The following is a 26374-nucleotide window of genomic DNA, read 5'->3' on the forward strand; positions in this document are numbered from 1 at the left end:
TTGACAGAAAAAAGTACTTAAGACTCGAGCAATAACCTAGAATCTGCATTTGTATGCCAGCAGAATGAAGTAAGAGTATTTAAACTAGCTTATTTTCCTACAAGGTACTTTCTAAAGTCTCCAGCTCAGCAATGGAAGCTGACTTACTTACTTCTTTTCATAACTAAAAGCTTTGTAGCACCCATAGCGTTAAGTAATAGATTCCTGCTCTCCCTCCCTCAAAAGTAGACACTTAGGTGAGGATGCTGGTGGTAGCATTATCTAAGTAACTAAAAATATTCCCCCTATTCTCTGGTGGCTCAGATGGTAAAGAATTCACCTGCAATGCGGGAGACCAGGGCTCAATCCCTGGGTTGGGAAGATCCCCTGGAGGAAGGCATGGCAACCCACTCCAGTATTCTTCTTGCCTGGAGAATCCCCATGGACAGAGGAGCCTAGTGGGCTGCAGACCATGGGGTCGCAACGAGTTGGACACAACTGAGCGACTAAGCACAACACAAACCATATGAAAAAATGAGGAAAAGGAAATTCTACTCAAAGCCAAGCCTTCAGCACAGCCTAAAGACCAAAAACAACAACAACAAAACAACTATGATTAGAAATAGAAAAACCACCAAATCTCGATGCTGACCTCTAAGACTGTTACTCCACCCCAACTAAACCACAAGGCTTGGTGTCAGCAAATAGGCCTTGGTGGCATTTGCAAAGACCACCATAAATATTAAACCCACTCTAAATCTGGGAAAATACTGGAGAGATGGGCAGATCAGACCACAAAATATAGGCAAGGAAGTTCAAACTTCTGGTGATTTAAACGAATAGGTATCATTCAAAGTGAGATCCACCATGTAAAGTTGCACAACCTTGAAGCACAACGCTCTGGGAGAAGACAGAAAAAAGGAGGAGCGTCCTTTAGCGACTGGATGGTAAAAGGAAAAAGAAAAAGGGGAAATTTTAAGGCCTTGCTAGACCAAAAAGAATCACAGAATTGGAAGTCTCATAATCCTTCTCTTCAACCATTAAAACAGACAAATAAAAACTACTGAAGTAACAGGACTATTCTATACTGACAGAAGAGGGCACCATTAAACTAGGAATACCGTAAAAACCCCCACTACCATAAAAATGAACAAAAGAAAAGTGCAATCCAGAAAATCAGGGAACAGAATTTGACATATCATGTGAGGGAAAAACCCTACTAAAAACAACAGAAAGAAATCTGTAAGTCAGTATTCCAAACAGAATTAAATATATTGTTAATATAGTATCCCTAGTATATTAAGAACTGTTATAATATTAATAATTGGATTAATATATTCAAATAAGCATTTGAGGATATGAAAACCACTTTGACTCAGACAGCAATGAAAAAGTAAAAACAAGTTAAAAGTGATTGAATTTTAAGAAGAATCAGAAAAAAAAGTTACAGAAATGAAGAATAAATTGCAAGGCACCCAAGGGAGAATTGACTCAAATGAAAATGATCTACCACAGTCCATAATATAACAGCATCTGTTATGAGCCACATCCATCCACATCTGGTGTTGTTTCATCTGATTTCAGGTAACTATCTACGACTTCATAATACCTCACAAGCCACAACCCTTCCAAAATTCATTTATAGTAGCAAACTTCATGCCTTTCCCATACTAAAAAGGCATTTTACTGTTTGCGATTACTCAAACCATTTAATACAGTTAAAACTGTATTTAACCACAATTAAAACCATGGCTGCTATTAGATAGGTTTATCAGGTTCCTGTGTGTGTGTCTTCAGTTGCTTTAGTATGTCCGACTCTGCAATCCCAAGGACTGTAGCCTGCCAGGCTCCTCTGTCCATGGGATTTTCCAGGCACGAATACTGGAGCAGGTTGCCATTTCCTCCTTCAAGGGATCTTCACGAACCAGGGATTGAACCCACACCTCCTGCACTGCAGGCAGATTCTTTACCACTGAGCCACAGGGGAAGCCTTTCTCTTTACTGTGTCACAAAGTTTCTGAGTATGTTCTCCTAGCTCCATTGATGTCACAAACCCCATGATCTTTACTACACAACTCTGCACAGCACAGAGATTTTTAGGAACACACATGCTACGTTTTAGTGGAAACGACTGTAGATGTGAATGTATGGGTTAGCATACACAAACATATTTCTTAGCTCTGCTGAGCAGGCATAGAAACAATGATACCTCAGGGGCAATTAGCACACCCAGCACCCAGATCTTGGTTTCTAAATGCCATCCTCCAACAAAAGGAGCCCAGGCTCTTCAGAAAAAAAGGTGATTCCAGGATTGGGAAAGGTAAAATACAAGATGAGCCTGGAACAATTAAACAGCCTCCTGCTTTGTTAAGAAAAATGTGTTTATTTCTTGTGGGCTTTTTTCTTTTTTTTTTTTTGCTTGTTTAACTTAAGAAAATCTTAACTGCAACCACGAAATTAAAAGATGCTTGCTCCTTGGAAGAAAAGCTATAACAAACCTAAACAGTGTACTAAAAGGCAGAGACATCACTTTGCCAACAGAAGTTCATATAGTCAAACCTACGGTCTTTCCAGTAGCCATGTACAGATGTGAGAGCTGAACCATAAAGAAGGCTGTGTGTCAAAGAACTGATGCTTTTGAACTGTGGTGCTGGAGAAGGCTCTTGAGAGTCCCTTGGACAACCAAGGAGATCAAGCTAGTCAATTCTAAAAGAAATCAACCCTGAATATTCATTGGAAGGACTGATGAGGAAGCTGAAAGCTCCAATACTTTGGCCACCTGATGCAGAGAGTCAACTCACTGGGCAAGACCCTGACGCTGGGAAAGACTGAGGGCAGGAGAAGAAGGGGAGACAGAATATGAAATGGCTGGATGGCATCACTGACTCAATAGACATGAGTTTGAGCAAACTCAGGGAGACGGTGAAGGACAGGAAAGCCTGGCGCGCTGCAGTCTATGGGGTCAAAAAGAGTTGGACACAACTTAACAACTGACAAGCAACAACAATTGAGAACATAGTATTTGAAAGATTTCACTTTTATTTTCCAAGATCAAACACTGAAAATCTTGAGATAATTAAAACAGAGTTACTCTGCCTTAGGGCAAGCACACACTTAGGCTTTTTTAAATAGACAAGTCCTCCTCTTTCCCTGCCCATTACATATCTTCACTTTCACTCCTCTTCAAATACCCATTCCATGGCCAACTCCTTAGACCTTGTCATTAACAGGAACTGTTCCACTTCTAAGGGTAAATTATTCATCCCACTCTGACTATGCCCTCTTAATCCACCTAAGCACTCTATCACAAGTAAATTCATCATCTTCCTCCAGAGCTTAATCCTCCCTTGTGCTTCCTATTTCAGTAAACTCCTTCATTCTGTCAACTGCCCAAGCCATAAATCTAATCATCATCCTTAACTCTTTCTCTTTCACCTTCCACAAGCCCCCTACTATGTATCTTCTCGAATCCAACTATTTCTTCAATCCTCATTCCACTACCATAGTCCAGGCCACCCTAGCCCTTTTAACTAGCTTTTTGTAATATCCTCCTCAATTACTCCTCCTGCCTACCAATTTTAACTCTCTCCAAAGATGATGACACAGAGCAATCAATATTACCTTTTAATTTCCTTCCAGGTTTAAGATGCTGAGATTTTCCCTAAAATACAATACAAATTCCTTAACATAGCTTAAAGGGCTCTTCAAATCTGGTCCCCACTTACCTCTCCGGTGTCACCTCTCTGGCACTGCCTGATTCATCCATAGGGTACTCTCTGAGTTCCTCCAAACAATCTAAGCTCCCTAAGCGTATCTCTTGTCTTTATTACAGGTCTGGCAAACTCTACCCGTTCTCTTCACAAAGCTAAGTCCTAATCACCCTTTAGACTTCAACCTAAGTTGAAGAAGTCACTGGAATAAATTTTCCTCAGTTTAGTTGCTCAGTCTTGTCTAATGCTTTGTGACCCCATGGACTGCAGCACGCCAGGCCTCCCTGGCCATCACCAACTCCCAGAGCTTGCTCAAACTCATATCCATCCAGTCGGTGATGCCATCCAACCATCTCATCCTCCGTCGTCCCTTTCTCCTCCTGCCTTTAATCTTTCCCAGCATCAGGGTCTTTTCTAGTGAGTCAGTTCTTTGCATCAGGTGGCCAAAGTATTGGAGCTTCAGCTTCAGCATCAGTCCTTCCAATGAATATTTAGGACTGACTTCCTTAAGGATGGACTGGTTGTATCTCCCTGAAACTGGGTGAACTGTACCTTCTATGTGTTCCCGCAACTCTCCACACATCAAGCACACAGCAAAGTGTTCATTCTTATTCCTCATCACCTAGCCCTGTGGACTGAATAAGATAATGAAAACCAAACTATGAAATAAATTACCAAAGTAACACAATGCTTACAAAGAATTAGAACCCAATGACTTCTGGCTCAGGAACACAATATTCTTTCCACTATCCTTTGCAGCACTTAATTTTACTTTCATAAACAAGTCAATGTTAATTAGATATAAAGCATATAACCTAGGGTTAAAAAGGATCTAGATATCATCTCATTTTATAATTAAAGTGAAGCCCAGAAAGGGCTAAGGAACACTACAAAACAGCAATGCCAGAATTAGTCATTTTGATGTTCTTTAATTACATACTTTAGTCTCAGGAATAAGGTTTTTAAAATTTTAAAGCTGAAAAACTTTTTACTTCAAGGTTAGCAGAATTATTAAAAACAAAACAAATGAATCATGAATTCACTTAAAAGTTTCCATAAAACTTTTAACAAAACACAAGATTATTGAACTATGGTATAACACTAATAAAAATAATACTGAGTCATTATTATATTTATAATATAAACAACACATGGGTACCAATCATGCTTAAGGCACTGTGAAACATATTCACTGAACAAAGATACAAAACAGAACTCCTATTTCCACAAAGTTTAAAATAAGTTTTGGAAAATGAGACCCAACCATTACAAAATTAAACAGAAAAATTACAGGACAAATTAGTCACTTATATGGTTAACAGTTTCAAAAGAAGTGATTCTGTTGCAAGGAGTTTCAGGAATGTAAAGAAAAATTACAATCTACTGTCTGAGCAATCAGCATAAACTCAAAATTTCTTAGCTTGGTCAGCTGAAAGGGCTCAAAACAATGATATTCCAGTGTCAACAAGCTTACCTGCTGTCCAGTTCTTGATTTCTAAATACTCTAACCCAATGAAAGAAACCAAGACTCCTTGAAGAAATGGTTGATTCTAGGACAGCAGCAGAAAAAGCAGACAATGAACCAGGAATATCTTTTGTCTCAAAAGGAATGAAGTGCTCCAAAAACGATAGGAACGTGTCAAAACAATCAATGAGTTAACTTGAAGGAGCTCCCACTGACCAAATCTGAGTTAATTTGGAGCATTAAACTGAATACTGACAAGTAATGAGAGAATAACCTACTTAATTAAAAAAAAGAATCTCTGAATTTATATTGATATTAAATAAACAAATAAGAAGGAAAAGGTCTCATTTACAACTTAATAGAAGGCCAACTAACAAATGTAGAAGAAACAGTAAATAAACGCCACTTTGGAACCACTGTAACATAACTGATTCAGGCAAGAATCATCAATGAATGCTAAAACCATTATGTGAACATTTTGGGGAAGACAAAAACACAGCCTCAAAGCATCTCCCCAAAGATTAATCAATAATAATGAGGAAAATGAAAATTTTTATATGGAGAAAAAATTGGTAGGCAAACTTTAACTAATGATCCAAGGAAACATCAACAACAAGGGATCAAATGCACATGATGTTGCCTCCTGACAGTGATGCACTAAAGGACAGACGCATCAAAGCTCATGTGGTATTCCCGCCAAAAATGCAGAACCTGAATCTACCAACCAAGAAGCCATACAACAAACCCAAAGTAATGGCCATCCTACAAAACAAAGGACTGTACTCCTCAAAACTAATGATTTCATGGGGAAAAAGTTTCAAGGACTGTCTCAGGTTAAAGGATATATGACAACTAAATTAAAATAAAAAAGGAATTAAAAAAAAACTATTAAAGAATCTTACTGGCACTACTGAAGAGACTTCAACATGAACTGTATAATAAATTATTGTATCAATATTAAATTTCTTGAATCCATCATACTGTGGTTATGTAAGAATATCTCTTTGTTCTTAGGGAAGCATTTAGGGGTAAAGGATCATGATGTATGAGACCTACTCTCAAACGGCTCAACAATAACAATAATTATGACAGGAAAAGGAGGAGGGTAGAGTAGAAAAAAAGAAGATCTAGAGAGTGGATTCCAGCTATTACATAGTAATACATGGTATGTTGGATGTTTAATATGTGGTTTCCTTGTCAGCAATGTACATTAATGCAGCATTTCTATCCCTTGTATGCATCTGTGATGTTCCTGCCTCAAAAGATACACCTGACTTTAACTGAATACACTTGAATCTTTGGTATCCTCTATAAGATGTAATCAAGGAGCTTCAAATTATAGATAAAATAATATCAGTTTCCAGACTTTGAAATCACTCTGCAAATACACAGAACCATAAGGCAAATATGCTAAATATTAACAACTGATGAATCTAGGTAACAAGTGTAAGAGTTCACTGTACTCATCTTATAACTTATATCTAAAGTTTTCCCAAAACAAAACATAAAAGCAACAACAACCACCTTCTGCAAACACCAAAACGTTACTTTCGGTAAATTGAGTCATTTTTAAAAAATAAAATCTTGACTCCCAGATTCTTTTCTCCCCTTTCTTCATGATCCATGTCACCTTAACACTATTAAAAGTCTTCATCACCAAAATAAACATTTTGACAAAGTAGTCCCCAACATGCAAATAATTTACATTTCAAAATCTCATTTATAAGTCAGATGTTTAGAATGTAGAATGATCCTCACCATTACAAACAGTGGTTCAGTTCCTAATGCTAGTTACAAAAACTCTCACAAGATGGAATCTCAGGAAAAACTCAACAGTCTGGGATTCCAACCTTAACCCAGAATGCAAATCAATATGTACAAAAAAATGCACAAACTAGTATTTTATAATCTGGAAAGCACTTTTATCATTTTTAAAGTCTCATTTGGAAAACTTGGTTTGGGTTGGTCATCTTAGTTGTTCAGACAACTTTGACTCAATTCAACATTTACTATGAGCATTCACTATGTGGCAAGACAGACAGGTTTGTATTGAGCATACTAAAAGACCAAGGCAGTATCTCTGACATAGGAACTCAGCCTAGCAGAAGAGAGTGACGTCAATTATAAAACTTTAAATGTTCAATGAAAGCAAAAGAGAAGAGTGAAAAAGTTGGCTTAAAATGCAACATTCAGAAAACTAAGATCATGGCATCTGGTCCCATCACTTCCTGGCAAATACATGGGGAAAGAGTGACAGACTTTATTTTTCTGAGCTCCAAAATCACTGCAGATGGTGACCACAGCCATGAAATTAAAAGACACCTGCTCCTTGGAAGAAAAGTTATGGCCAACCTAGACAGCATATTAAAAAGCAGGGATTACTTTGCCAACAATGGTCTGTCTAGTCAAGGCTATGGTTTTTCCAGTAGTCATGTACAGATGCGAGAGTTGGACTATAAAGAAAGCTTAGCACTGAAGAATTGATGCTTTTGAACTGTGGTGTTGAGAAGACTCTTGAGAGTCCCTTGGACTGCAAGGAGATCCAACCAGTCAATCCCGAAGGAAATCAGTGCTGAATATTTATTGGAAGGACTGATGCTGATGCTGAAACTCCAATACTTTGGCCACCTGATGGGAAGAACTGACTCACTGGAAAGACTCTGATGCTGGGAAAGATTGAAGGCAGGAGGAGAAGGGGATAACAGAGGATGAGATGGTTGGATGGTATCACCGACTCAATGGATATGAGTTTGAGTAAATTCAGGAGTTGTCGATGGACAGCGAGGCCTGGCGTGCTGCAGTTCATGGAGTCACAAAGAGTTGGACGTAAGTGAGCAACTGAACTGAACTGTTTTATAATGCATCTTACTCTACAAATATTGTTTGCATTGAGAGCAAGGGAGGTAAACTTTGTCTAAAAAGATTAAAATCAGTATCAAGATAACATTTGGGCTATAACTTAAAGGATAAATATTTCAGTAAGTATATGAACAATGAAGCATTCCAATCCCTGGCAAAAACATTAACAAGATACAGAAATACTACATTCAGAAACAGATAAAGACTATACTTATGCAATGACCAAACAAAATACCTACAAATATACTAAGTATTCCTAAAGGAAATTAAAAAAATGTGGGAGAGAGTAACTACTGGACTGCAACATTAAACAGGATGGTCTGAGTGAAGAAGTGAGATTTGGGCCAAGTTCCAAAGAGTTTGGCCAGGTCAGCCTTACGAAAAGCATCTCAAGCAGGTGGTACAAAGAGTGCACAAGACCCTAAAACGGAAGTAAAGTGTTTAAAAAACTCTGAGAGGTGCAAGTGGCTGGACTCCAATGAAGGAAAAGACAATGAGAACAAGAAAGATCAGAATGGGAAGTCAATGGAAGAGTTTAAGGAAAAATGACAAGATTGAGGCTCTTAAAATGGTCCCTAGGGTTGCAGTGTGAATAAAGAATTTATAAGGAACAGGAGAAGAAACAAGATGACCAGTTAGGAGGCTAGTGCAGTAATTCATGCAAGAGATCATAATGCTGTGAAATAAAGAGGTGGCAATGAAGGGCTTCCCTGGTGGCTCAGCTCGTAAACAATTCACCTGCAATATGGGAGACCTGGGTTCAACTCCTGGGTTGGTAAGATCCCCTGGAGAAGAGAACACCTATCTACTCCATTATTCTGGCCTGGAGAATTCCATGGACTGCATAGCCCACAGGGTTGCAAAGAGTCGGACATGACTAAGTGACTTTCAGTTCACAATGAAGGCTAAGAGCAGTGGACTGGCGCAAGATAAACTCCGAAGGTACAACAGAATGTGTGGATGGACTGGATCTGAGAGAAAAGAAAGGAACCCAAAATGTTATCTCAGGTTTCTGACTTGAATACTGCCACTTACTAAGACGGGGAAGGCCAGTAGAGACATCAGGGTTTGAACATAAGAGGGAGGAAGAAGGTTGGGGGAGAGGAATAAATAGCTGTATTTTAGTCACATAGCTAACATTATGTTTGAAATCCCTACTAGATTTCCAAGTGGGTATCAAAATCAGGAAAATTCTGGGCTAGAAAAATAGAAGTGGGAGACATCAGCATGAAAATACTAGCCTTTTCAGGGAAGAGCAAACAGCTGGCCTTAACTGGGTCATAGAAACTGAAGGGCTGTTGCTGACAATGAGCCTGAAAAGATAGGATAGAATATATTATGAAATGAACAATGACTAATAATGGCAACAGCAGTAGTAGTATTGATAGTAACAGTAAGAGAAAAAAAAATTGCATTTTTAGGTACCAAGCACTGTGCTAAAAGCTTGATAATATACATCTCGTTCAATCCTCTCAACAACTCTGCAAAGTAGATAATATTATAATCACTGTTTTATACACTGAGCTTCAAGAAGATTGAGAACTTGCCAAAGAATAAAAAGTGCTAGAGTGGGTATTCTAAAACTTAGGCAGTCAGATTTTAGAGATCAACCTCTTATCTCTTACATTACTGCCTCTTTACTGATTTTATATGCCTTTAAAAGAAGTGTAACATTTAGATCTGAATTTTAGAAATACAACTCCAGTCTTTATGTAAAAGATAGATTGCTAGGGGTGGGGATAAAAAACAAGACAAGTAAACACAGTATTAGTCAATGCAAAAGACCTTGTTCTAATAAGCCAACAGTTATTCGTTATCTTACTAGGTTACATGAAGAGTATCCTTTTGTTCCAAGGGTGACAAATCAAAGTAATCCAAGTCAACTTCCACATGCATGCTGCTGGCAACAAAAATAAGCTGCTGAAAAAGGTCTGGCTCATGCAGTATAAATTTACCACCCACTACCAAAACATTTCTCAAAACATGTAACAATGTAACTTTATTGATTGCTGAATTTAAGTTCATAAATCAAAGTTTGTATATTTGTATAAGGAGGAAAATAAAATTAGTACTGATTCAAGACAACCATAAAAAGATGTGCCTTGGTTGATAGTTATTAGAAATAAGATCAGCTAGTATGTTTTTGCACCCTTGTTAACAATTCCTCTAGCTTTCAGCATCATCAATCATTAAACTGATGAAGTAGCAAATTACCTGCTGTCCTACACCAGTGTTCAAATATCTGAGAGTCCACCTCATAAACCGGCTAATTTTTTTAATGATTTCGAATGATTACTAAGATTATTCAATGTTAAATAAAATACTAAGTTCAGTAAGTATCAATTCCAATAGTAATTATTAAAATCAGCAAATGACAAACATCTATATAATACAGTATTTACTAATTCTGTGTTAACACATATCCTGTGCCATGCAAGAGACTTATTAACAAATGGGCTTACACTCTCAATTATAATAAATTGGAGTCATCCATTTATCATAGAGTACACAGATAAAGCATACATAAATAATTTAGTTCCACCAAATAAAATGAAGAATAAAAAATTATAATTACCTACTAGATAAGCGTTAATTTTTAGATATATATACTCCAGGCTTCCCGAGTGGCTCAGTCAGTAAAGAAATCTTCCTGCAAGGCAGGAGACCCAGGTACGATCCCTGGGTGGGAAAGATCCCCTGGAGAAGTAAATGGCAACCCACTCCAGTATTCTTGCCTGGAAAACCCCACAGACAGAGAAGCCTGGTGGGCTACATATAGCGCATAGGGTGCAAGAGTTGGATGTGACTTTGTGACTAAACCAGGTATGTTATAAAAATATTTTTCTAATTTCAAATTTTAAATACTGTATTTTAAAGATGCCTCTCACAGATAATCACTAAGAGATATGTTTCATTGAAAGGTAGGAAATATACTCACATTTGACTTTGATTTTTTTAATATGCAGAGAGATCATGGAAGTTAGAATCCAACAATAATTGCAGATAAACCAACTACACATTTAATGTATAACATGACAATGAATTTAAGATGTTGGGATATTTTATCCCAAACAAATATATGAGCATTCTCCTGTATTTATGCATTATATGAACTCTTTCTTGGTAACAAACACTAAAGGTACATGTAAGAGGCAGACCACCTATACAATCTTCATAGGAAGGAAGGGATGAAGGGAGATGATGCAATACCCATTTTTGTACATTAAGCCTCAAGCAACCCCTAGGACCTATTACACCATTGTTTCATTTAATTTTAACAATTCTATGGGGCAGGTGGTATCATTTCTTCCCAATTTCGTCAGTGGTAGAGCTGGGATCAGAACCAAGATCTGACGACAAAGGCAAGCAGCCTTCCTTTACTTGCAAATCAGCACAATGTGTTAAAGTGTTTTTTGCAGGAAGTTATCTAACTAGAATATAACTTTATTTTCCATATTTATAGTTGTCTTATTACTACACATTGAAAGAGCACTCCTCAAGCTACTAAGAATATTCAGAAATTTTCTTTCTAATCTAAAAAAAAAGGCAATGCTAAACATGTTCAATGCACAAAACATTATTTTTCATTGCTCCATCACTAATAAAAGAAAAATTTCAGCTAGACTTTGTAACATTCACATGTGCCAAGTGTTTATCTTTCAAAGCAAAAAGATATGTGCATGGTCTGACTACAAGACAGAATATATAAAATTTAAAATGCCCACATAAAATCAAGGACCATCATCATTATATGTTAAAACAAATCCCTTGCTAGACTTTATAAAAGCAGCAAAAGGAGAGGAAGAAAAGATGATGGCTTTCCAAAACCTGACTGATAAGCATGCCATTTCCCAGTAACAAATTTATGGTTTCTCCCTCCTAGATCAGAAAACACATCTACTAAAAAAAATTTTTATTAAAATATTTCAACTTCAAAATCATATTCTAATAAATGTTTTCATAATTACTTAACTACTCTCAGAATACACTTCAATATTTCTCTCTTGATAACCAATGAGTGATGACACTGCTGCTTGAATATTAATAAAATTAAACTGCACTGCATCCTAAAAGTAAAAGGCAAAACAATAATGCAACTACCCTGAAAAATAAAGCCTCACCATTCAAAATAACTCACCTTGAAAAGATTATTTCCAATTCCATTTACCAAAACAAAGGTCTTTGTCACACATACTCCCATTAAGGAAACATTAAAAACCCTAACAATATAGATCATTCTCAAGCTCTAATTCAACACAGTGATATTACAATTATTACCTCTAAACCCCAAAAAGGTACCTTCCTTCTACTGAACACCCTCCACCACTCATTCACTCATTGCTCTAAACAATTTAGTGGAGAGAAAAAAAAACTTCCTGGGAAGTAATTTAAGGAGTTAAACATAATTTTATCATCTTTTCTCCAAGATTAATAAAACCATAGTTATATATATAACACTGTGAATTAAATGAAATAATTGTGTTTAGAGAGATCACTACTACCTCACAATGCCTCTAGTAAATAAACTTTCACTGGAAGCACTCTTCTAATAGAATTATTAAAGACTACGTCTACAAAGTACTTAAATCAATAGTTTTAATTCTTCAGTATTTTCACTGCAACACCATTACCACAACTTTTTACACTTTACTACACTGCTCACTGAGAATTAAAAATGATTCCAGAATCGGTTAGTGAATCATCATATAGAACTAGACACATAACATGTGTTCATTGTTTGATATAAAGTCTAACTAAAATTGTCATCCACTTCAGTGAAGACATTTTTGACTTTTTTCCTAAAACAAAAGCTGCCTTTAACAGGAAAAGACATGAGTAAAGACTTATAACTCCAAAAACAAACCAAAAGATGTACATAAAAAGTCATAATTAAAAAAAAATAAAATAAAAATAAAAAATAAAAAAAATAAATAAATTTTAAAAAGTCATAATAAACAAGAGTTGTTTTAGCCTCATTTCTTAAATTCATACTAAAATAAATGCCATTTCTGTGTTTGCAGGGAAAAAAATCTTTAAGCTATATTGTTTACCTTTGCCACAGACTGTACAAGTACTGCCAAGGTAAGACAGATTTTAAAACTGACAACTGGAGTACTTGGCAGTTGCCAAAACAACACAGCTGGATTCTTAAAGGAAAAGTGCTCTTGTGTAATGTACACCTAATTACAGCTTTAGAGAAACTTCTCTCCATTTAGTAAAAAAAAAAAAATACACATGGAAAACATACTGCACTAAAACTTGACAATTTTCTGACAATATTTTTTTAAAAATACACATAACTCTTAACACACCACAGCAGGCCTTTTTAAAAGCACACATATTAGAATCACAATCTCACTGTACACTAAAATGCAGGTTAACACTGTGCTATGACTCTTCAATCCACACATGGATCCCTACCGAATCCTGACAGGATGCTCGCTTCTTATCTCAGCAATCAGTCATCAGGTCTGAGGACATTTTTACAGTGACATTTTGGGGGGGGGGGGGGGGGGCGCGGCACACAGCAACTTGTTTTTTCTAGTTCAGAAACGCTCACCATTTCCAAACTTGTTTATACTATCTCACCTACCAAGGGATCCTCATGGATCAAAGACAGACGGAATCGAACTAAAGGACAAAGTTTCCATCACAGAAAACCTTCCCTGCGACCCGGGATCTACTTTGGACGGACGTGTCGGGGGCAGCAAGCGGTTCCCTATGCAGCCCCTTCCCCCCGCGACGTTTCCCCGCACCGTCGGGAATCCACACCCGCAGGTGCCCCCAGGTCCAGGCCACCTTCTGGCCCCAAGTACCGAACCGGTCAGTGACACACACACACACAAACACACACACACACACACACACACACAGAGTTCCGTTCCGTTAGACCAACCTTCATCCAAAACAGAAGTGAGGGAACTTCTGAGTCCAACAAGAGCGCAAAACGCCCCCTGCACCAGGGGTCAGTCGCTTCGGGGAGACCCCTGCCTAGCACGGCAAGATTAAGAAAACGGCCCGCGGGCGTTTCCCCACAGAGAGCCTCCGGACCCCCAGGGAACTCCCTCAACTTTCAAGGAGGCGACGTCCGCCACCGCCCCCCAGCCCCAGACGCGACGTGCGCCCCGGGAGGCTCCGAGCGCCTAGCCCGCGCCGCCGCGCCTCCCTCAGCCGGCCCGCGACGCCCCTCAGCCAGCGGGCCCGCCCTCGGGGCACCCCGCCCCCACCTCCACAGGAGGCGCCGACCCCGACGCGACCACTGCTCGCCGCCTCCCCGCACCCCACCCGGCTCGCCGCAGCGCGCCTCCGCCCCGGCCCCTTCCAGCTGGACGCGGCGCCTCGCCGCCGTCCCGGGGGCCCCGCGAGCGCCCCTCCCGAGCGGCGCCGCCCCCCGCCCCGGCGCCCCCCAGCCCTCACCCGGTCCTCTCGCGGAGACGCAGCCCCCTAGGACCCCACCGACCCCACCGACCGAGCCCTGTCACCAGCGGCCCTCACCCGGTCTCCGGCGAATGCGGGCGGGCGCACACACGCCGCAGCCAGGGCCCGCCACCCGCGCTCCGCGCCGCCCGGAGCCGCCTCCTTCAGCCCCGGACTCGCCGGGACATCCGCGCACGGATCCCCACACCGGGGCTATTTTTAGGAGACAGGCCCCGGCCAGACCGGAACTCGTTCCGTCGGCGCGCGTGCGCACTTCTCCACGGCCCTCTGTGTTCCTCCGCCAGGCTCGCCTCTCCCTGCCTTCTTGCTCCCTCTCTAGCGTCTCTCTTCAGGTTTCCTCTCAGGGCTGAGTTATCCTCTTGGTGGGGCCCGGAGCACTTGGAGTGGGGAAAACAAAGGTTATGGGCCGGGAGAGCCGTACCGTGTGAGGAAGAGCACTGCCCCACAAAGGCGCGCGGGGCGGACTATGTTTTTTCGGGTGGGTGAGGAGACGAATCACCCGGCACAGGAAGGAGATGACGGCGGTTTGGCGCCGGGGCTGCGCGCCGGAGCCCGCTTCCCTCAGAAGGACCGTGTTCTCCTGGAAGGGATATTGGTCACTTGATGAGGGCTCGGGCGCCTCCCAGGGCGGGGCGGCCCGGCGGCGTCGCGCCTTGCAGCCCCCGCCTCCCCCGCGGCGGCCTCCCAGACCAGCCGCCGGGGCCCGGCCGGGAGCGGCTCCAGTGACGAGGCGCGTGGCGGGTCGCCTCGCGCGGCCGCCCGCTCCGGCCAGCCCGGGGCGCCGGGGGGCGGGGCTCCCGGGGGTGGGGCCGGCGTCGGGGCGCGCGCCCGGCCGTGGCCGCGAGTCCGGTGCCAGGCGGCGTCGCTCCGGAGGGCTCGGGCCCCGCCCGCCGAGCTTCTGGAGCCGCCACCGGACCCCCCGCCCGCGGGCCGCGCTCGGCGCCCCCGGGCTCCGCTCGCCACGGCGCCCCGCGGGCTCCGCTCGCCGCGCCCACGGCCTCGGTGCGGCCAGTACCGCACCTGTGTTTTCGCCCGAGCGGCCGCCGGGCCACCCGCCCTGAGCGAGTGCGGTGGAACCCAGGCCCCCTAGACGGCGGGACTTGAAGCGGCGTGGAAGGCGAGCGACCCCTTTCTGGGTGGTCGGCCAGGCTCCCTGCGTCCCAAGAGAGACGCAACCTACTAGTCTTTACTACTAGTAATAGTTGCTAGTAGGCACAGCTGGTATACCTTTAGCGCTGAACTGTGCGAATAGTTTGCATTTGATATCTCGTCATCCTTACAACATCCCTATGAAGTAGATTCAGTTTCTATTCCCATTTTACATAGGAGGAAAAGGAAGCTCGAGTGCTGAAGTGACCTTCGGAGGTTACAGAGAGCACTGAGCACTTGAACTCCTGACCACCCTGCATACTGCCTTTTCTGAGAGAGGTGCGAAGGAGATGTGTGGGGGGAGCTGTTGATTTTTGTCGAGGGAGGTCATTAGGAGGTGAGCCGTTGTGGTCTTTGCATCGTGAAGGCTGCTCCCCTGGCGTTTCTACAGCCACGCTGCCTATCTCTGCACCTATGCAGTGGACACAAAGCCAAATAATTATATTCGTTTGAAGATGAAAAATTCATTCCCAAGGCACTTGAAAACAAAGTGGTTGGGGTGAGTGAGCAGATTCGCAGAGGCTATGGGTAGAGAAACTGGGAAGTTTCAAAGGAAGCTGGAGACTAGCAGGCTTCCGCCCTCAAGGACAAGGCAACCTCCTGGGGAGAACGCAAAAGGGACACGCAGACATCAGACACTGGCAGATGAACTTGGAGTTCTGCTCAGAGCCCCACAATGTGTTCCGAGGAATCAGCAGCAGGGAAGTTTAAAAAAAAAAAAACACTTTAGAATTTGGTGTGACCCTGCAAACCATGTGGAAATGCACACTTTTTAACCTGCCAGAAGCTGCAGATCCAGCTGGATTTGACTTCTCTGCTCTAAGAAAACAGAAGAGTTGAACAGTTTTCCTTCAGAAAAAGGTGAGGTGGAGAGCCGGTGGGTGATGGCTTCCCTCATTCACTTACTCTTCATCCTGGAAGGAGAAGAGGGACAATGAGAACAATTTTTTCTGAAAGAGTTTTTCATACTCTCATTGTTCCTTCCCATCTACCACCCTTGGCAGAAGCTGACCTTCTTGGAGGCACATAAGACTCAGTTCAGACTGCCCGCCTCCTACCCTTTCAGTGCTACTGGTCATTCCAGAAAGTCAGATAGAGAACTTGGCTTTGAGTCTAGCCAAAGCAGAAATGAAGAGTATCTGTGTTGCATAAGAGCATCTCTTTCCCCAACTGCCCCCCCCCCCAATCAAAGCCCTTGTCTAAAAATTGAAGGAGGGAGGGAGGGAAGAAGAAAGGAAAAAGGGAAAGTTTAAGAATTCTAGAGCACAACTATTGTAAAATCCATTAGCAAACCATAATCACTGTTATCTGTAACTAAAGTAACCAATCTCAGGAAATTATCACAGCCTTTATGGTCTCAGAAGCATGTGTCTGAAGTCCGGTGTCTCCAACAGTTTGCTGCACTCAAGCTGGGCATAGATCATGTGCCTATGGCTTCAGAGGAACTTCCAAAGAGCAGCATCTCTTAGTCCTCCAACTTTTTCTGTCCTCCTTAAAGCTCTTAGGTGTCCAAGTGTGTCTCAACTGAAGGGGCTCCACGTTGTACCAGGCACTGTGATATAGAGGTGAGAAGGAGCAGCCCTTCCTTCAAAGAGGCTGGCAGGCCATGGGGGAGGTACACCTTAAAACACAAGCCAGCTTGATAACCACCCAGAGAGGGGTTTCCAAGGAGACTAGAAGAGCACAGAAGATGAATATCTAAGAGGGGAAGAGAATTAGGGAAGTTTTAGAGGAGGCAACCCCACAGTGAATCAAAAAGCGTTCAAGAAGGATGAAAAGGGGTCCTCTCATTATGTCTTGATCTGAAGAATAAAGCCCAAGCTCCCTGGGAGGCAGAGATCTCAGACCACTGGTCAGCCTTACCCTCAGCCTTTCCTGCCAGATACCTCACCATCCCCATTCAGAAATAGGAATCACACACCAGGCTATTTTCTGTGTCTATAGGATAAACCCCTTTGCGTCTATCAGGTCTCCATTAGGCTTCATTTTCTCTAATAGCTTTTCTCTAATACAGTGCCTAGTTGAAGTGTAAATATTTCTGTATGTATGTCTGTTTCCTTCCTTCTGGTGAGTAAGCCCCTTGAAGACAAAAAATGTGATTTATTCCTTAATTGACCTGCTATATCTAGTACAGTGCCTGACATGTAGTAGACAGTCAAATGTTTGTTAAATATGTTTGAGCAGCCTATAGGCAAAGGAACTGCTGTGTGCAAGGACCCCGTGAGTTTGGCTCAAGAGAGAAATTATAGCTAGTGCAGTATGCCTGGAGCCTGGGGTCTGATCAAGCTCTGAGGAGCGGTGGGAGACAAACCTGGAAGAGCGGTCAGAAGTGAGACCGGAGAGAGCTTTAGCCCATCAAGTCAGGCCATTTGGATTTCTTTCTGAAAGCAAAGGGAAGCCTTGACAGATTTCAAGCAGGTGAATAGCAAGATCTATTGGGCATTTTAGAAGGATTCCTGAGGGCAGTAGTGGCGTTGGATGGGAGGGAGCAAGACTGGAGGCAGGACAACCAGTTAGGAGGCCCTGGCGGTTTAGCCGCTGCTGTCAGAACCTCTGTCCTTCCAACCCCAGATATCTCCGCAGACTGTCCCCACACATGCTAATGGCTTCCTGTTTCTCTGTTGAGGCTCTGGCCCAACAGAGAGGACTTGCTTGGGTCAGTAGATAGACACACCAGCTTGCTCGTACCTTATGAAGACAATTCTGAGGCATGTACCTCAGAGTTTCAGAGATCCCAGTGGATTAAGCCCCTTATCCTCAATGGTGATCCACTCATTAGCACACTTTTTGATGTCTCCTCTCACTTCCCACGTCTCATTTTCCAACTCCCCCACAGCCCTTTGCAGGATCACCTCCCAAATAAACCACATGCACCAAAATTCGTGGTTTGGGATCTGCTTTTCAGAAGACCTGTTTAAGACAAATTGCAAATGAGATAAGAAAGAAAGAGGGCCTGTCTGAAGACAGTTGCCTGGTGGTAAGGAAAGGGCAGAAGCAAAACGTGGAGCTGGAAGGAGAACTGATTGCTGCTTGACCTTTGAATCTGGGATCAGGGAAAGCAGAGGAGACTCAGCTGCTTCCCGGTTTCTGGCTTAGGCTCCTGAGTGGATAATTGCAGCATCGTTTAAGTGGAAGACACTGGAGAAAAGTGAGGTTGAGGGGACTGGATGAGGGGAGTATGATGAGTTCCAGTCTCCTCATGTTGAATTGACATGCCTGTGGGACAAATTATCCCTAGCCTTGTGGGGCTGGAAAAAGATACAGCTAGATAAGATTGGACAATATAGGGAGGGGTTCCTGGAGGAGGAGAAATTTAAGCAGAGTTTTGAAACTGAGGTATATGGGCTGGAGGAAAAAACAGATATAACTGTGGATCAGAAGAATAACAATGAGAGGAATGGACAGTAAAAACAAAACAAAAATTTATAGGGAGGAAAAAGCAAGTTTATCTGAAACAGGTAAAATACAAAAGCCCCCGGAGGATTTCAGCTTGTGAGCTACTTGAAGATAGGGGCCATGCCATATTCAATCTTGTGTCCCCCACTCTTACACAAAATTGGTATTTATTAATTATTGTGTGAACCAGTCAAAATGCCTTAATAAATATTTTTCAGGATGTCTTGAAGGTTTCAAATGTGTTCCAAATTAGCAAATTTAACTTTGTGTAAGGATTTGTGTCTTGTTGAGATATATCACATTTAAGAGAAACATCTTTCTTGTAAAGTTCTACCAGTAAATTTTACTTATAAATCTGACATAAGATCTAATGAGTTGTAAATATTTCAGAAAATCAAAATGCCACATTTTAAATTAAGCCTAAAGCTAAAGAAATAATCCAGTCTGTACTGAAGTGTACACCTCAAGTTCTTTAGCATTAAAATCTTGAATGTGTGTGTGAAAGAAAGAGACATTTTGTGCATTCCTCTTCTATTGCAAGTTTCATGATAAACACCCAGATCTAAATTCCATTTTCCAATAAAAGGAACCAGGGATCCTTAGGGAAGTGACTGATTTCAGGGGAAAAAAAAAAAAAAACAACTAGATAAACCTATCATGCCAGAAAGCAAGGAAGTTCTTTAAAAAAAAAAAACCACAAGGCTGGTTAAAGGGACATAGGAACCAATCTGAAAGAGCTGCCAATGGCCAAAGCTGGACCAATTGGAGCAACAATGTAATTAATGCTAGTATTAGAGTGCAACCTATAGAATAAAATGAGAACATACTGATATAAATACATAACTGACTGAGTAAATAAACAGGAGAGAAAGTATAGATTTTACTTAGAAGTCCCATTAAAAAATGTAGAAAGAATGAGAATGAAAACCACCATCAGGCAAACACCACAATTAATAACTGTCTGTAGGGAAGAATGTTCAGTGGGTGCAAGAAATAGTGGGAAAAAGAATTATGAGAACAAGACATTTATATCTTCTCAAAGTAGTTCCCTGCAATATATTTGCTAACTATGGAGAGAAAAATAGTAGCTTTATGATAGAGAAATCCAGCAGACACCACCTGAGCCGAGTGAACAAAATCCTCATCACCAGCAACGAAGTCCATTCACATTATGCGCCCTGTCTTTGTGAGGCAATGAGAAGGGCATGTCCTTTCTCTCATATTCCTGCCCCAATGTCTGATCTGAATCTAATAGAGAACCTCAGATAAATATGAATCTAGCCACATTCTACCAGACGGCTGACCAGCGTTCATTGAAAGTGTCCAGATCATGAAAGACAAAGTCAGAAGAACTGTCACAGATTAGAGATCAAGGAGACTTGACAACTCTATGCAGAATGGGATCCTGGATTGGACCCTGCTTCAGAAAAGGGACATCAGTGAGAAAATTGGTGAAATTTGAGTAAAATCTTTAGTTTGGCTATAGTATTATGTCAGGGTTAATTTCCTGGTTTTGATAATTGTAGTATCCTTATGTAAGATTACATTCAAGGAAGCTGGGTGAATTCTTTGCACTTTGTTCATCACTGTGGTAAGTCTGGAAGTATTTCAAGATAAAAAAACTTTTAAGTGACAAAATATTTTAGTATTCTATAGTTTATTCAACTCTGCAATAACAAACCTCATGTGGAATTTAACTTAAAGCATTGTTACAGTGGTAAATTCAACTTCAAATTGAGCAATATTAGAGCTATTGGGAAATATTTTTAAGTATGAGTGTTTTGAGGTGGCCAACATTCTGAATGGAGAGGAAAAAACAGAATATAACAATGTTTCCACTCCCTATACACAGCACTAGGGTCCATGACTGCCATGTCTATGGCTATTTCTAAACGCCAGATAGTGACACACACATATAACTTCTAATGTTGCCTTACATCTTTTTCAAGCATTAAAAATGTTGTTTTCACTTTTCTTATTTGAATGTATCATGGGCTTTTATTCTTGAATACCTTCTGATGAAAAGGATGAATTCAGGTTCTCAAGAGGATAAAAGACGTTTCCTTTACTCAGTTTATAATCTTACATGTCAAAGTCTACATGAAAATTAAATAAACTTCAAAAATATAAGAAATCGAATCTTTGACAGCTGGATGTTTTATACAATTGAACTTCAAAAAAGTCTTTCAATTTCTATGATACGTTGTCATTTTTGTTATATTTTATTTTTTTCCCTCTGCACAGTTTATTCTGACTTTGTGATTCTCTCCAGAACCAACAATACATTCACATGTCAATTATAGTAACTCCCAACCTTGAGTTTATTTTCTTTTCACTTTTTTGTATTCTGTTCAAAGAGGGGCTGCATTTCACATATTCTCCCAACATCCCACTCACATCTACCCCTTGCATATGAGATTATGATCTCTCTCCTCTTATTGTCACAAATATTTCTTCTAAAATCTGGAACTGTCCTAGTTCCCCCTCAACAATTTCTTTCCAGATGCATTGCAGGCATCACCAGGTTCTATTTGTCTAATTAGGATCTCCATTTAGACCTATTCTGGGCCTGTGTGTCTCTAGGATCTCATAAAGAGAGAGAGGGTCAGTGCTGTGTGTGATTGCTGTGTTACATAAATCATTCCCAAATTACTACTTATGATCTAGCAAAGATTTTTATCTGTTAGGATTTTATGATGTTAAAAGCTGAAACAAATCTGGGAGTCACCAAAATAAGTAAGACTACAAATTTTTTAGTCCAATGGCTTTTGTACAAATCACACCTCTCCATTTCCCAGGTTTATAAATTTGGGTGAGTTGCTCAACTTCTCCAAACCTCTATCTTCCTACCTATAAGATGATAGGAATCCTTCCTCAAGATTGTTTTGAGGATTGAGTAACCCATATAAAATGCTTACATAATCTACGTGCATAAATAGTAGCTACATGTTTGGCTGTTCATTGACTGATTTCACAAACTTATACTGAGCCCTTACTGTGTGTCAGACACTTTTCTAAGCATGGGGAATACAGAGAAAATCAATGTTCTTAGGAAGTTTGTAGTCATGGATACACAGAGACAATAAAAAATACATGTAAACAAGAAGATGTCAGATGGTGATATGGGCTATAATGAAATAAAAACACAAGATCATGAGAGAGCCGTCGAGAGGAGACCTTAGCTAGGGCTTCCGAGCAGGCTTCTCTGAGGCAGTGACATTTAAACTGGGTGACCAAGTAGTGTCTTGGACAAAGGGGAGGACAGTGTCCCGCGGTGGGACTGAGCTTACTTTGTTCAAAGAACAGAAAGAAAGCAAATATGGCTGAAGCAATGTTGGGGAACCCAGGATGGTTGTAGACTATCGGAGGGTTGTTGTGGCATTGTTATCTAAGTGGGAAAACAGTGAAAAAGCAATAGATTAAATTACCAGCATGTTAGTACACCTTCCTCACTTTCCATTCAAAAGGGTCAAGTGAGGCATCTGTCTGTCGATTAGCACTTTTTTAGCTGCAAATGACAGGAACTCAAGTCAAACAAACTTAAACCAAAATTAAAGGGAGAATTTATTGACTTGTGTGACTGAAAATTCAGGGCCATTTCTAATTCCAGTGTTGCTGGATTGGAAGCTAAAACACTCACACACTCTCTTTCCCTCTCCTTCTGTCTCCCCTCCCCCATATATTTTGTTCTGTGCCCTCAAATTCTTATGTTGAAATATAACCCCCAGTGTTTGGTATGAGGAGGTGGGGCCTTTGGGAGGTGATTAGGTCATGAGGGCGGAGGCCTCAGGATGGGGTTAGCACCCTCATGACAGAGACCCAGAGAGCTCCCTTTCTCTTGCCATGAGAGGACAAAGCAAGAAGGCCATCTGTGAACCAGGAAGCAGGCTTTCACAGCACACCTAATCTGCCAGCACCTTGACTGTGGACTTCCCAGTCTCTAGAACTATGAGAAATAAATTTCTGTTGTTTATAAGTCATCCAGTCTATGGCATTCTGTTATAGCAGCCCAACCAGATGAAGACTTTGAGAAAGAGCGTTCTTTAAATTTCTATTTATCCAAGTCCCAGAGTTAAGCCTGGCCTGGCTAACGCGTTTCTTTGTGAACTAATCACTGTGACCAGGTGTTAGAATGCTCTGATGGGTCACATCGGAGTCACTACCTGACACTGGAATATCCTGGAAGGGGAATGGAATGCATCAACACCTCAGGAGCTCAGGGACTGAGAGCGGGGACAGTAGTTCTCCCCAAGTTGAGGTGCTTTCATCAAAAGAAAGGGGCCTGTGTGCCAGACAGACAAGAAGAAAATAGACATTTTTACCAAACTAGCCTTGGATCCACTTGCTCGGATGCAGTAAAGCCTGTGACACTGGGTGTGACACACACTGACACGGGGTTGTGGTGAAGGAAAGTGCAGCATGTATTGCAGATGCCACGCAGGCTGTCCAGGCAGCCAGTGCTCAAGGGCTTGAACTTCCCAACGGCTTTCAGGGAAAGGTTTCTAAGACAGGGTGAGGGAGGGGGATTGTGGGGGTGGGAGCAGCTCACGAACATGCTTCTGCCTGATTGGCGGTGAGGCAGTCGGGAGTCAGCATCATCAGCCTTATGCTTTCGGGTCTCTCTGCTTATGGGCAGCATGCAGTTAACTTCTTCTTCCTGGTGGTGCTTTCATATCTGCAAAACAGCCCAAAAGGTATGGCTCAGAATAGTGTCTATAGCCACTGAGGAGGCAATAAATGTCCCTGACTCTGATCTAACGTCGAAGCTATCGTTATTTTTATTTGCTTGATTATTCATACAGTTTTTCACTTTTCCGATTAAACTTGTTCTTTGACTCAAGTCTTTCTACAGACAAAAGAGGCAGGTGGAGGACCTGGGAGGGGGTCTGTTCTGGGAAGGCCCCATAGGGTCCTGCTCGGTTACAGACATCACGACAACCGAGGGCCAAGAGTTGATTGTATGCTTGTATGTAGATGATGAGTGGAGAAGGTTGATTCCTACCCTCGAAGCTAACCCTGGACTCCTAATCGAAAAGAGACACAGAAGGAAAATTATCAGTAAGAAACCTAGCTGATTGTATTGTAGAGCCTGAACTTCCATGTTCTGCCTTGACATCTGACCCTCACAGGGCTGCGGAGTCCTACCCATGAGTTCCTTGTTCTCACCAGACATCCATGGCCCCTACCCAACCCCTGTCCACCAGATCAGCCAGACCCCACCCAGTTCTAAACCTCATAGGTTTCATTTCATTCATTCAGCCCACACAATTATTCAAACAAGGAAACCACATTGTCCTGCAGGAACCAGTGGGCATCTCACCCTCCTGTTACTATGGAGATTTCTCCCACAGCTCTTGCTGGTTCCCTCTGCTCCCGAGAGCAAGCCCAGAGTGGCGCTGCATGGAGTTCAGTCTCTTCCTCCCTCAGGCTGTGAGCTCATGTGAATCATAAACTACTGCCAGTCTCATCTGTCCACGGCTGGGTGTCATGTGTTTGGCCATCTTATATTTTTTAGGAGATCCCTCCTTCTCCAAGCGGGTGAATAGGGGGTGATCAGATCACAGACATCAATAGTTTTTCTAAGAGTAGTCAGAGCCATTTGCACTTATCAGTAAATTTGAGCCCTCTGGACTCTGATGAGCCCCAAAAGCTTCTGATGGTGGGTCCTGGGGACCTACACACACACACACACACACAGAGGCAGACTTCATACCACCAACTCTCTCGCCTGATTCCCACATGATCTTCTTTCATATGAGGTCTGGCCAGCAGGCGTGGTATCTTACTCATCAGAGCCTTTGCCAGAGTCTAGCTGAGGACCTGACACATAGTAGGCTTCCGATAACTGGCCCCTGGGTGAAAGAATGGATCTTTGTCTTCAATCAGGCAATGGCAAAGTGTGGAATATTCTGGTCTGATGCAACCGCTTGAAAACTTGGTTTAAGTTAGAGCCAAAGTGACCAACCCAGAAAATCTGAGAATGGAAAATCTATTTTACCCTGGGCTTTACAGAGGAAGGAAATACTGGAGGTCAGACGCCATGGTTTTCAATGTTCACATTAGCAAAGTATCAAAATGACTTTTTTTAAAATGAAACTTCATTTTTATACTATTTTCAATGAAGTCCCTGTTTTTGTCAAAAATTTAAACCTCTGCTGGGTAATTGCACAACCCTTGGCTTTCCTTGGCACGACCGACTTTTTTTGGTACATGCTGTAGGCAAGATTTTTTTGAGGCCTGATTCTTGTCTTGACTATTTGATCATGTATATCTGTAATTCAGCACATAGATTAAAGCAGACAGACAGCACCGCTCAGCACCACAGAAAGATGATAACAAAATATTTATCATATATGTATCTACAGGAATGCAAAGCACCTTCCCAGAAATCATGCTTCAGCATGTCGTGTGAGTTAAGCACACGGTTTAAAGGGGTTGGGTCCTCTCCTTGAGAATCACTCGCAATTTCCAAGAGCTTGGATAAATTAGATTCAGTCTACAAAAAAAAAAGAAAAAAGAAAACCTGAAGAGCTTCTTCAAAATTCTTCACCAGAATTCTCTGTCCTGGTCTTTGGATCTATAAAAGGGTGCATTTTTGAGCAATTTCTCTTCAGAATACCTGTTCTAGAACTGAACACAGTGGCAGAGCTGAGGTTAAAGAAAGATTTTTTTCACCTTTTGGATTAAAAAAGATTAAAAGATTTGTTAACACACTGAGTTGGCAAGGGTGTATAGAAACTGGCACTCTTATACCTTTTTAGTGGGAGTGAAAATTGGTACAATCTTTTTGGAAGGCAGTTTGGTTAGTATCTATCACAATTTTAGATACACATACCTTTGGCTCAGCAATTTCACATCTAAGAATTTACCCCACAGATATACTTTCATATATATATATATACACATATACATATATATATACACATATACATGTATATACATATATATATATTTGCAGAATTGTTTACTGCAGCAAAATAATTTTTTTTAAAAAAGAAATATCTATCAAAGTGTTGTTGTTGTTGTTCAGTCACTCAGTCATGTCTGACCTTTCTGACCCCATGGACCGCAGCATGCCAGGTTTCCCTGTCCTTCAGCATCTCCTGGAGTTTGCTCAAACTCATGTCCATTGAGTCAGATATGTCATCCAATCATCTTGTCTTCTGTCATCCCCTTCTCCTCCTGCCTTCAATCTTTCCCAGCATCAGGGTCTTGTCAAATGAGTCAGTTCTTTGCATCAGGTGGTCAGAGTATTGGAGTTTGAGCTTCAGCATCAGTCCCTCCAATGACTATTTAGGGTTGATTGGTTTGATCTCCTTGCAGTCCAAGGGATTCTCAAGAGTCTTCTCCAAAACCACAGTTCAAAAGCATCAGTTCT

General features: G+C 41.7%; 1 protein-coding gene across 16 annotated transcripts in view; it reads right to left on the bottom strand.

The window, feature by feature from the left end:
- Positions 1-15008, bottom strand: part of MEF2A (myocyte enhancer factor 2A) — a 199730-nt gene extending 184722 nt beyond the window's left edge. For 4 of the 16 annotated variants that reach the window (XM_065905907.1, XM_065905918.1, XM_065905919.1 and 1 more), the window contains exon 1: positions 14509-14856. The gene's annotated coding sequence lies outside the window, so the exon portion shown is untranslated. The other 12 variants (XM_065905912.1, XM_065905910.1, XM_065905909.1 and 9 more) reach the window with 7 other exon arrangements.
- Positions 15009-26374: the final 11366 nt, after the last annotated feature.

The sequence above is a fragment of the Muntiacus reevesi genome, chromosome 15 (genome assembly GCF_963930625.1).
Source record: "Muntiacus reevesi chromosome 15, mMunRee1.1, whole genome shotgun sequence".
In the NCBI taxonomy this organism is placed as follows: Eukaryota; Metazoa; Chordata; class Mammalia; order Artiodactyla; family Cervidae; genus Muntiacus; species Muntiacus reevesi.